This window comes from Astatotilapia calliptera, chromosome 1 (assembly GCF_964374335.1).
Source record: "Astatotilapia calliptera chromosome 1, fAstCal68.1, whole genome shotgun sequence".
Lineage (NCBI taxonomy): Eukaryota > Metazoa > Chordata > Actinopteri > Cichliformes > Cichlidae > Astatotilapia > Astatotilapia calliptera.
The window spans coordinates 25,368,325-25,380,567 of NC_137422.1; the positions used below are offsets into that span (position 1 = coordinate 25,368,325).

General features: G+C 38.8%; 1 protein-coding gene across 4 annotated transcripts in view; it reads right to left on the reverse strand.

Moving 5' to 3' along the window:
• The window catches only part of kiaa1549lb (KIAA1549-like b), a 62,774-nt gene that overhangs the window by 49,002 nt on the left and 1,529 nt on the right, over window positions 1-12,243 (reverse strand). The gene's annotated exons all lie outside the window — the stretch shown is intronic.

Consider the following 12,243-nt stretch of genomic DNA (forward strand, 5'->3'; position numbering starts at 1 on the left):
ACCTCAATGTAGCAGTATCATATGTCCATATGCTGCCTTTTAATAAGGAAAGAAAACACAAAATGATTTGTTGAAGCATGAACTAGAGAATGCAAGTGATAATAAAAAAGACATTGGTCTATCATGCAGTTTACCATAGCTGAATACCGGGTCAACCAGTGCATGTTTGCGCTACAACACTGACACTGTTCATCTTCACATCACAGCGAGTAGATGCTCAACCTTGACATGCCACACAGTCGAAGCAAACAAAGGGATCACCACTGACTTCAACAGGCAGAATGATGGATGTGCTCTCAAGCAAAAACCTCCATTACAGCCTGAATTCACCGCAAGGCCACTGGTTGTCACACTGCAGCTGCTTCTGCAATGGTGGCTACCTAAGATCCCTCTGAAATACAAATACTGACAAGCCAGTGAGCATGCTAATGCTGCAGATATTTATAATAGGATCATAATGGTGAAAATCCTGCTGGCTGCATAAACTCTTATCACTGGAGCAACCCCCACTTCTTAAACATACACATTATTAAACAATATCCTTCTTTTGTTTTCAGTGTCCACTCTGGAAATGGTTTTATTTATATCATTACTGGTTATGAAAAGGATATGCTGTTAGGTCTACTGCATGCTATTTTACTCAGGTGTTGCATGTTGCAAGGCAGCTGTAATTGCATACTGAAGATTAAAAAAATCTTTTTTTTTTAAAAGTAAGAAACTTACATGTAATCAAATGATTAAGAAGTAATTACGTAAGACTGTTTCAGCTCAGCAAAAACACAAACATCTAATTAAGCTAGTTAATTACGGGAATAATTATGTGAAAAGAGAGCACTTATAAGACATGCTCATATCTAAAAGATACTGCATATAGAATTTATGGACATAAACTCTTTTTACAGGCTGTCTTATGAACTGTCAGTAAATTAAAAATTTAGGCAAGACAGAGAAGGTTTGTTTGAATGAGGAACTGACAGAGATTGAAAAGGGGAAACCGAATGGATAATGCCTGTGTAGGTACTCAGTCATGTTAATCTAAGAAGCTTGGAAACAAAGTGACTAGACCTCTTTAAGTTTCCTGTAGAATTTTCAGCTCTCATTCGAGAAACTTCTTCAGTTTTAAAAAACAAACGGTGGAGAGTCCCAGGTATTTAAACCCTAGTGGGAGTTTTCCCTTAAGAAGGTTGTTGACCCACTAATGATCATGTGTTTCACAACACGTGCCAAAGTGTGGAAAAAAAAGCGTGGGTCATTATTAGCAGAGGTTTCAGGTAAACCATTGTGAGACCTTGCCTCACCATTTCATGTGACCCATTGAGATTACCTGACGCAGGTTGCGAGAGGCGCCTGGGAAGAGATCTCGTTCAAAGATGGTCGTTCACAGTGGACATAGATGGCTTCTTTAACTCCTCTTTCAAACAATCTATCTTCTCTGTCCAAAATGAGAACATTAGTATCCTCAAAAGAGTGACCTTTATGCTTTAGTCCAGACGCTTTCTTTCCAAGCTCCTTAGAATGGATAATAATAATATTGTTCATATTTTATTTTTAAGATAGTTTCATAGTTTTTTATGTTTATTTATATATTTTTTTCCTTTTGGGTGTGAGGGGAGAGCAGTAGTATATAAAATGTAAATCATGCATAAATCATACATATAAAGCTGGCTCATTGTCTGCCTGTGTAAATCCTAATAGGGTTTTATTTGTGTGCAATAAGAGCAGCAGTTTAGCAGTGGCTGCTTTGGCATTATGAACAAAAAAAGCTGTCAGCTCATTAGCTCAATTGTGCTTACAACATATATGTGTATATATCTATCTATCTGTATATGTGTGTGTGTGTGTGTGTGTGTGTGTGTGTGTGTGTGTGTGTGTGTGTGTGTGTGTGTGTGTGTGTGTGTGTGTGTGTGTGTGTGTGTGTGTGTGTGTATAACCATCAATACTTTACCTGAGTAGAACTGTTCAATGAATCTAGGCCATAGATTAACTATATTATTCAAAGGTTTTCCCTAATTAGGGAAGATTGAGATGAGATTGAAATTATTCTAGTGGACCGTATGTAGACAGATGATGTTATTGGAACTGTGAAAGGTCAAATTGAACCATCTGCTATTGTAATGTTTTCTAATTTAGACATTTTGGCAGACATTTTATAATTTAAGAAGAAATCCTAATAATCTTCATCTTTTTAACCAACATTACACAGTACATGCACTCAGCGACATGAACTGTAATGCTGAAGATATTTTTGAGACTCTAATGTTAGGCAGACAGATACTATTAAGCGGACGGATGCTTTTACAGAACCCTTTTTTTGAGAATGAGAAATAGGACACATCTGTATCAAAATGGGGAGATAACTCTGATGTGCATTTAATGTCATAGGATTCAAAGTGTTAGCATGTAAAAATTGGACTGTGGGGTAATTTTTTTCTTATCGCTCTGTCATATTATCTTTTCCTATTTATTCCCACTATTTGCTGCACCACTTTATAATCAGTCTTGATTCGTTTTATAAAAATGAAAAGACAAATGAGGCAATTTTGCCCTGATTTTTGATACATGATTTAAATTTTAAAGGTCTTCTCAGTTACAGAACAATGCAGCCCTCTTCCATCAGTTTGAATCTCAATCCAAAGAGTTTCTGTCTCTTTATATCAACGCCAAGCTCCACTTATTTGTCTTCTTTGCTTACAGACTTTCTTCTTGAATTGGATATTCTGTGATTCTTTTAATGTGATGTCACACACTCCCCCGTCTCTACTCGATCGTGGCTCAAGAGTTGGGCGTTCGCCTTGTAATCGGAAGGTTGCCGGTTCGAGTCCCGGCTTGGACAGTCTCAGTCGTTGTGTCCTTGGGCAAGACGCTTCACCCGTTGCCTACTGGTGGTGGTCAGAGGGCCCGGTGGCGCCAGTGTCCAGCAGCCTCGCCTCTGTCAGTGCGCCCCAGGGTGGCTGTGGCTACAATGTAGCTTGCCATCACCAGTGTGTGAATGGGTGGATGACTGGATATGTAAAGCGCTTTGGGGTCCTTAGGGACTAGTAAAAGCGCTATATAAATACAGGCCATTTACCATTTTTACTACAGTGTTTATTATCCACAAATTGTCTATCAACATCAACTGTTAAGGAGTGGCCAGTTTGCTGACAATAACATTACTGAGATGTACCGTGTGTATTATAATCTAATCCTGGAGAGACATGTTGCCTTTGTTAATCCTACAACATGCTGCAGTTTCACAGGAAATAAAGAAACACTGAGGTAGAAGCACAGTCGCACTTTTAACTGTATTTCATACAAACTGCACCATGTGGTAAAATGGGTAATTCGGTTTGCTTCTTTGGCCAGTGGATGAAAAACTGAGACATTTACTAATGTTATTTAATTACTGAGTTCAAGTTCTCCTGTGCAATATATGGGGGCTTTTGTTTTGCTATAGTTCTACCTAAAATTAGACAAAGAAAAGATGGGATACAGCTGATATTAAGAAAACACAATATCAGCAACTAATACAATGACTTCATAATGTTAAAATGTATCATAAGTTTTCATTTTTGGGTGTCACAAAGTGCTAAGATGTACATAACAAAAACCACAGAAACACAAGTGAACTAGTATCTGAAGCCTGAGAAGGCTATCTATGAAAACTGAAGAGAAACAAAGTCTGGAACTTGAATAACTTTCCCACAGATGAACAGAAGAGTGTGTAAAGGTCTTTTCTATTTCAGACAGTGCAGTTACACACTCAGATTATTCCAGTAATGAATGAGCCTATGGGAAACAACGTGTTTCATTTTTAGACTTTGTGGGTGACATGGTTAAAAGCATGAAGGTTTGGAGATAAATCTAACAAATTTTACAGTAAAAATTTATGAATGTGCGTGCAAGTGAGTAATTTCATCACGTGTTTAAAATGCAAGGTATGTTTTATACTTTACACGACGATGTAGTGCAGACCACTTATATTTCAGCACTTAATGGCTATAGTTCAGTTTGTGCAAATGTTTCAAATCACCTGCAAATGAGACAAGTGTGAACACTAAAACCACCTCTGTATCCTGTCAGAGCACATTTTTAAGGTCACAAGACAACTGGATTACTGATTAAAAAGCTAGACTTATAAAATGTAAAATTTCTCCTTTAATGCTCTCCACGAACTGAGCTTACTCTTGAAGCTTCACTGATTCTGTCATCTTCACATAAAGTATGCTGCCTCCACTTTCAGCCTGCTTTACTGAAGCTAGAAAGAAAAACAGAGTAAATGATAATTGAGTCTAAAAATTCATGGTATACTGTCAATGGCACTGTGAGTCAAAAACGACCTAAATCAGCCTCAGCCTGGGGACAGTCTGCACTCTAGATTGAACTGATAACTAATACTGATAAAGTAATACTATTTTTATGAATAATAAGAGGATGTGCATATCACTATATGGTTGGAAACTGTAAGATTAAAAAATAAGATTAAAAGAAACCCTTATTTAAATGGGAAAATTTTTTACATTGTAAAATCAGAATTTGTTTGCAGTTCTACTCATGTTATGATGATCCAGTTCTCTTGGAAACTGACAGACGATTAACTATCCAAGCCTAGCCCCAATTTCTATATAATCCAATTAAAGCGCACAAAAGAATAGCATACGCAGACTTACACGGCAATGTGAAAGCGCTTTGACAGGTCGGAACGTGAGAATTCTCGGACTAAAACAGGGTCACAGACCAACAATGAACTATTCATTCGTAATTGGTAATAACTGTTGTTGGCACACATTTTTTTTAAAATTATCAACTCAAAACAACAACAACAAGCACTAAACTATGCAAACCTCTCTTTGTTACATCAAAATTACACTTTATCTTTATCATACATAGTTTTTTATTAATAACCAATAACTTACTGGTGTGCTAAACACAAAAACTCTTTAGCGTCAGTTTCAGTGACTTCATTTTAAGTTCCAATTTTGATTAGCGTAAGTATGCAGACTGTTGGATATGGTAGCATCAGCACTGTGTGGTGGAGACTTGTGGAGTTCTTCTTTGCCCTAGTGGCCAAAAACTGCAATTATGGTATTTTGCCTACTTCATGCTAGCCATTGTTGTCTCTGGCAACGATGACACCAATGAAAGACACAGCTACAGGCACACGCCGCACTTTAGTGTTGTTAAGGCTAGCTTTGTGCCTCCTGATTTTTGCAACTTGTGTGCGTGGCACGTTTTTCATAACACTGTGAGAGGGCTGAGTAGGAACCATGCCCGGTTTATGCAATAAGTTAAGAAATTTTGCTCGTCAACATCCGAGGGTTTGACCTGTCTCAGAAACTGAGGACACTGCACACTGACATGGGAGTGACTTCTTTTTTGGAAAGGTAGCCATATCCTACCCTGCATGAATATTATATGGTATTAAAAAACTGCTGAAATTACCAACTAAGACTTTAAATTGATCACGACGTGATGGCTAAGGTCATCATTCCGTGAACAATAATGTAGTTTTCTCAACAAATCTGAAAGTAGGAAGCGTTTTTGGCGTTTTAACCCATCCATTTACAATATCTAACAAAAGCTAGATGTGACTGACAATTTATCAGTAAACATCTGATAAACAGTAAACAAGATTTAAATCACTCCATCTATAACTATATTGACTATTTATGCACCCATATATCAAAATCTTGGTCTGTTCACATCTTAGTTTGTTTGAGCCAAAAGGTCTTAAATCCTTTACGTCTTTAAAATTCAAGCATGCGACAAACCCAAGAAATGCTAACCTAAAATAGCTAATAAAGCCCTATCCATTTGAATGAATGTACTTCAGCTCATTAGGTCACTTTTCCACATTCTACCAGATGCTCTTGATTTGCTAGGCTTAGATAAATAACACATCATCCTCATCAGTTATATTATTACATGAAGGCTGGTGACAACCTGTGTAGCTGGGCCCACCTTCAGCCACTGCATGATAACTGTAGCAGCTATGTGAGAATGCAGTACCTGTAAACACTAACATAAACCGCTGAATTTAATTCACTTGAACTTCAGTTCCACTAATATGATAACCACTAAATTCAAACAGACAGATTCTATCCATACAATTGCGTCACGTAAGTTGATCTTTCCTGACATTTCCTCAAGGATCAGGCCATCTTGTAAGGCAGTCCAGTGTTATGCAGTGTGTGCTCAACAGTGGCCTTGTGCAGAGCAGTGTGGTGTATTATACAGCGTGTCCCAATAAATCAGACGGCACGCTGTTCTTTCTTAAGCAGCAGCAGAGCCAAGCCTTCATCGGCCATCAAGCTAAACCAAAGAGCCAAAATAGAGAAGGACACAGGAGGGAAAAAAATGAAAGCACATAGGTACAGATAGATACTGGAGAGAAACATGCAGAAAGCTCTCTACACAAACAATACGTCCTGATTTTACAGAACTATACGTGGGGCAATGTGAGGCAGATGGTCTATGATATTAATTAGAAGCTAGTTTGCCCTTCCTAGAATACATCTATGTGCCCCTTTAACATTAGATGGAAACAGTCTGAAAGAGAGTGAATTATAGCAGAGATAAATAACAATAAATGTTCTTTGTTCTCAGAGTGATTGGCAGCATTAATAGATTTAAATTACTTCACAATATCCGTTCAGCATTTTCATTTCTTTCATTCCTATAATTTTAAAGTCCAACTGTCTCCCAGTAAAACATCTGCATAGCCTGCAAAAAACGGCAGATGGAGAACGAAACAAAGTTGTTTTTTCTTGTGTGTGTATTTTACAGCATTTTTGCTTTAATAAATTGAGTTTTTAGTTTAATAACTGGTCACAAAGACAAACATTTGCAGCACAACAGAATGCAATTAAATTATACAGGGAGTGCAGAATTATTAGGCAAATGAGTATTTTGTCCACATCATCCTCTTCATGCATGTTGTCTTACTCCAAGCTGTATAGGCTCGAAAGCCTACTACCAATTAAGCATATTAGATGATGTGCATCTCTGTAATGAGAAGGGGTGTGGTCTAATGACATCAACACCCTATATCAGGTGTGCATAATTATTAGGCAACGTCCTTTCCTTTGGCAAAATGGGTCAAAAGAAGGACTTGACAGGCTCAGAAAAGTCAAAAATAGTGAGATATCTTGCAGAGGGATGCAGCAGTCTCAAAATTGCAAAGCTTCTGAAGCGTGATCATCGAACAATCAAGTGTTTCATTCAAAATAGTCAACAGGGTGTGCAATACTCAGAGACATGGCCAAGGTAAGAAAGGCTGAAAGACGACCACCACTGAACAAGACACACAAGCTGAAACGTCAAGACTGGGCCAAGAAATATCTCAAGACTGGTTTTTCTAAGGTTTTATGGACTGATGAAATGAGAGTGAGTCTTGATGGGCCAGATGGATGGGCCCGTGGCTGGATTGGTAAAGGGCAGAGAGCTCCAGTCCGACTCAGACGCCAGCAAAGTGGAGGTGGAGTACTGGTTTGGGCTGGTATCATCAAAGATGAGCTTGTGGGGCCTTTTCGGGTTGAGGATGGAGTCAAGCTCAACTCCCAGTCCTACTGCCAGTTTCTGGAAGACACCTTCTTCAAGCAGTGGTACAGGAAGAAGTCTGCATCCTTCAAGAAAAACATGATTTTCATGCAGGACAATGCTCCATCACACGCGTCCAAGTACTCCACAGCGTGGCTGGCAAGAAAGGGTATAAAAGAAGAAAATCTAATGACATGGCCACCTTGTTCACCTGATCTGAACCCCATTGAGAACCTGTGGTCCATCATCAAATGTGAGATTTACAAGGAGGGAAAACAGTACACCTCTCTGAACAGTGTCTGGGAGGCTGTGGTTTCTGCTGCACACAATGTTGATGGTGAACAGATCAAAACACTGACAGAATCCATGGATGGCAGGCTTTTGAGTGTCCTTGCAAAGAAAGGTGGCTATATTGGTCACTGATTTGTTTTTGTTTTGTTTTTGAATGTCAGAAATGTATATTTGTGAATGTGGAGATGTTATATTGGTTTCACTGGTAAAAATAAATAATTGAAATGGGTATATATTTGTTTTTTGTTAAGTTGCCTAATAATTATGCACAGTAATAGTCACCTGCACACACAGATATCCCCCTAAAATAGCTAATCTTTCATGACCAAATACTAAAAACAAGAATTGGGTGCAAAAGTTTGAATTTATTTTGGATTTTCTCTCAAAATTATATATACAGGATCAAATATATAGAACCCCACTAATAATTGGTCACATGGCCCTTTGCACGTTGCAACTCAACCAAATGCTTTTGTTAGCCATCGACAAACTTGGCATAATTCTGGCTGGATATTTCATCATTCTTCTTGGTAGAATTGGTAAAGTTCATTTAAACAGGTTGGTTTACTGGCACAGATCCAGCAAATTTTCAATAGGGTTGAGGTTGTGGCTTTAGAAAATCCACTCCAGAAGCTTGATGTTACTCTGATTTATCCATTACAAACTTCATTTTCATGTGTGTTTGGGATTATTGAGCTGATGGAACATCCAAATTGTGTCCAAGCTTTAACCGTCTAGCTGTCGATTTGAGGTGAAGTTTAAGAATTTTGAGGTAGCCCTCATCCATTTCCATTTTGTGCAATGTAGCAATGCGACTGGTGGCAAAACTGCACCCAAGCATGATGCTATCACCACAGTGCTTAAAAGCTGGTAGAATTCTTATTTTGCAAAGCCTCACCTTTACTCCTCCAAACGTATACTTCTATTCAGTACATGTGAATAGTACTCATTGATCAATGGTCATGACAATTTGCTTATTAATGATCATGAAACTGACTTCATGGCCCATTGTTAGTCAGTGGTGCTAGTTTCAGTCGTTACGCAAACGTCCTGCTTATAAGGTTGGGGAAGCCTGCAGTCAGCTGAGACTGAAGAAGTCACTTGGATGGGTGACGAAACGTTTCTCCCAGTGAAAACACAATGTCCAGATGAACAGAAGCAACTATTTGGGTTTTTGGATCAGTGGTTTCTTTCTTGGTCGCCATCCTCTTAGTCCTTGATTATCTAAAACTTCCTTCACTGTGGACAGTGACACCAGTGTTTCAGCAGTTTTTAGTTTATGGCAGGCTTGAGCCTTGGTGGTTCATTGATTGTTCGTGAACATCCTAACATACTTGCTCTTATTTGAGGGTGACAGTTTGGATCTTCTTCCAGTCCTTGGCAAAGTGTTGACAAAGTGATCATTAGTCATTTAAACTAATGATCTAGTAACCTGTAGTAGAAATGGCTCCAAGAGACCTTCTTAGATCTTCACTGAGTTCCTTGGCCTTTCCCATTGTTCAGAGTGCTATCAATCAAATCCTTTTTATGCTGACAAAGAGAAACTACCAGTTGTAGTCAATCATGATCATTAACGAGAAGTTAGGCCTAGAACCCTAACTGAATATACAGGGAGGGCCATTTATATGGATACACAATGAAATGGGAATGGTTGGTGATATTAAAGTCCTGTTTGTGGCACATTAGTATATGTGAAAGGGAAAACTCCTCAAGATGGGTGGTGACCATAGTGGCCATTTAGAAGTCGGCCATCTTGGATACAACTTTTGTTTTTTTCAATAGGAAGAGGGCCATGTGACACATCAAACTTATTGGTAATGTCACAAGAAAAACAATGGTGTGCTTGGTTTCAACGTAACGTATCCATATAAATGGCCCTCCCTGTACTCTTCAAAACCCACAGCTCATGTAGACAGTGTACCAAACCAACCGTGAGTGGTGTTTAAAAGAAAAAAAAAAAATCTGTAGAAGTTAGTTTCACACTGACCATCCTGACAGCTCTGAAAAGACTCATCTAGATGCAAGAAAACAGAAAACACACACACAAAAGAAAACTGCACAGCTAGAAAGACTTAAAAAACGCAGGCACACAGATAGTGTCACGAGCCACTCAATTCACATTACCATTCATTTTATGAGTAAAAACCCCCCAGAATGTTTTGCAAATAGGAAATAGCTTTCAATCTTACTTTCATGCCTGCTTTCAATGAATTCCTAAGCACAAAGTGATGACTGGCAACAGCTCAGGGATGGCTTCTCATACTCAGAGGTCTATGAGGTTAACCCCGCGTCAAAACCAAGCTGTCAGCACTCATAAGTGAACGGGCGGGCTGTGCTCGCAGGAGTAAACAGAGCTTACGTCAGAAGAAGTCAGTTGATCGTGGAAGGAATACAGAAGCCTTTGCTTAGCTCGCTCTTCTGCATGTCCCTGGGCATAATTTCAGCAGCTGTTGATAAGAAAGCAATAAAGCCAGCACGAGATTCTGTGAATTTATTCAACAACAATCTAACATGAGGCAAAAGCTTAGTCTTTGCTTGGAAAATTACTCGAGACACACACACTGACGCAGCATCTCACATTGACTCTGACTGGTGAGGGCTCTGAAGGGGAAATGTCATTGTTAGTCAAAAATTGGTGTTACCATAGAAATCACATGTTGTTCTGGTTCAGCAGTGAGTTCAGAAAACTAAGTGTGTTTTTTATTTAGTAATCCTTAGAAAGGCATACACAAATATAGCACTAAACCAGAATATATATTGTATATTAGTTTAGGGAAATGCAATCCAAAGCAAAAATAAATAAATAAAACAAATGAGCTGCTCAGTGCTGTTTCTTGCACAGTATAATGAGGACAATTTCTATAACAGAGGTCAAGCATTTATCTATAATGATAAGGTGAAAGTGTGCTGACAGAAAATTGAAATGTTTTATTAACAAACATGCATAAATCCTTAATTCTGGGCTTTGTAAAAGCCACTTTGGCAGAGCGTTATGGATAAGTTTTTGCAGGCTTTAAATACCTGGATTTAGCCAGTTTACCCAGATCTCCCAGGCATAACCTACTCCTATCAAGGTTTGTCAGATAGGATGAAAAGCATCTGTGAATTGCCACCTCTAAGTCTTTGCAGTTTAATGGCTTTTTTTGTTTTCCTGATAAGACCAAACTCTAGGCAGGCCATCGGTGATGTTTACTCAAGAGTGGCTTCAGTTTATCCATTCTACCGTAAAAGCCTGATTTTTGGAGTGCTGCTGAGACAGTCGTCCTCTGGTCTCTGTAGAAGGCTTCTGAAGCTTTGTTCCCCCCCCCCCCCTCCTTTATTTAACCAGAAAGTCCACCAGAACCTCCCCAGCATAGGCATAGGGAGCATGAGAGCAGGGGAACCCCACACCCTTGTGTGAACCCCTGTGTAACTAACCACCAGATATCCAATTTCAGGCGTGCTGAAGGTTCCAAACTTCTTTCACGTCACCTTCACCCCATTGTGCTCCTTTAAGATTTCAATGCTATAGAATGCTTTCTATTAGTACCTACACATTTAATGATGCCCTACAAAAGTTTAAGCTAAAAAGAGAATTTATTAGACATCGAGGTCTGATTTTATAAATGTCTGACGAGCCTCTGTTAGTGTTGGCAACCTCCACACAGTTTAGTTTGCTACTAGGTTTTTCTTGATACATAGAGGATAAAGAAAAAGAAAAATGGCATCAGTATTCCCATCGTTTCCCATTACATCTCAATGATAATTGGAGAAAACGTAATGGACCCCAGTCAATGTTGCATGAATTAATTTATAGAAGACTGCAGTGTTCAAGTTTCTGTGTAATAATTTTGTACTTTATATCCATTATGTAATAGTATTATTTTTTTTATTTGTATTTTATTTCTTTTCTTTTTTTTTGCTATAGCTCATAAAAGGAATGTCTTATGTCCTTTGTTGGACACTTAAATGCAAAAATCTGTCAATTAAACTTCATGTGGTGTAGGCTACATACTCTCATCAGCTGAATCAAATGTAAGAAAAGGTGGAATTATTTTTTGGAGGAAAGGGTGCAGGTTGCACTGATGCTACCTAAAAGACAGCACACAGATAAATGCAAAAACATCACTTAAATACTGTAAAAAATGCACTTCTATCTGTACAACTCAGGTGCTGCTGCTGTGTTCATGTGTTTAAGAATGGATGTGCTGACTGTGAAAAGGAGGAGGTGGTGGGAGGGAGGAGGAGGAGACTCTGCTACTGTAGCAGTGCATCAGCAGAGGTGAGACTACAGCCACCACTACATCACAGTATGCAGACTGGAATGGGCTGATGGAGCCACTCTCAGTTTAGTTCCTGCAAAGAACACCTTGTGTTTGTTCTGTTTTCACTCGTGGACACACAAGATTTCAAGGACACCTGTGCAGTCGAGGCAGTGCACATGAAGAGACTGAC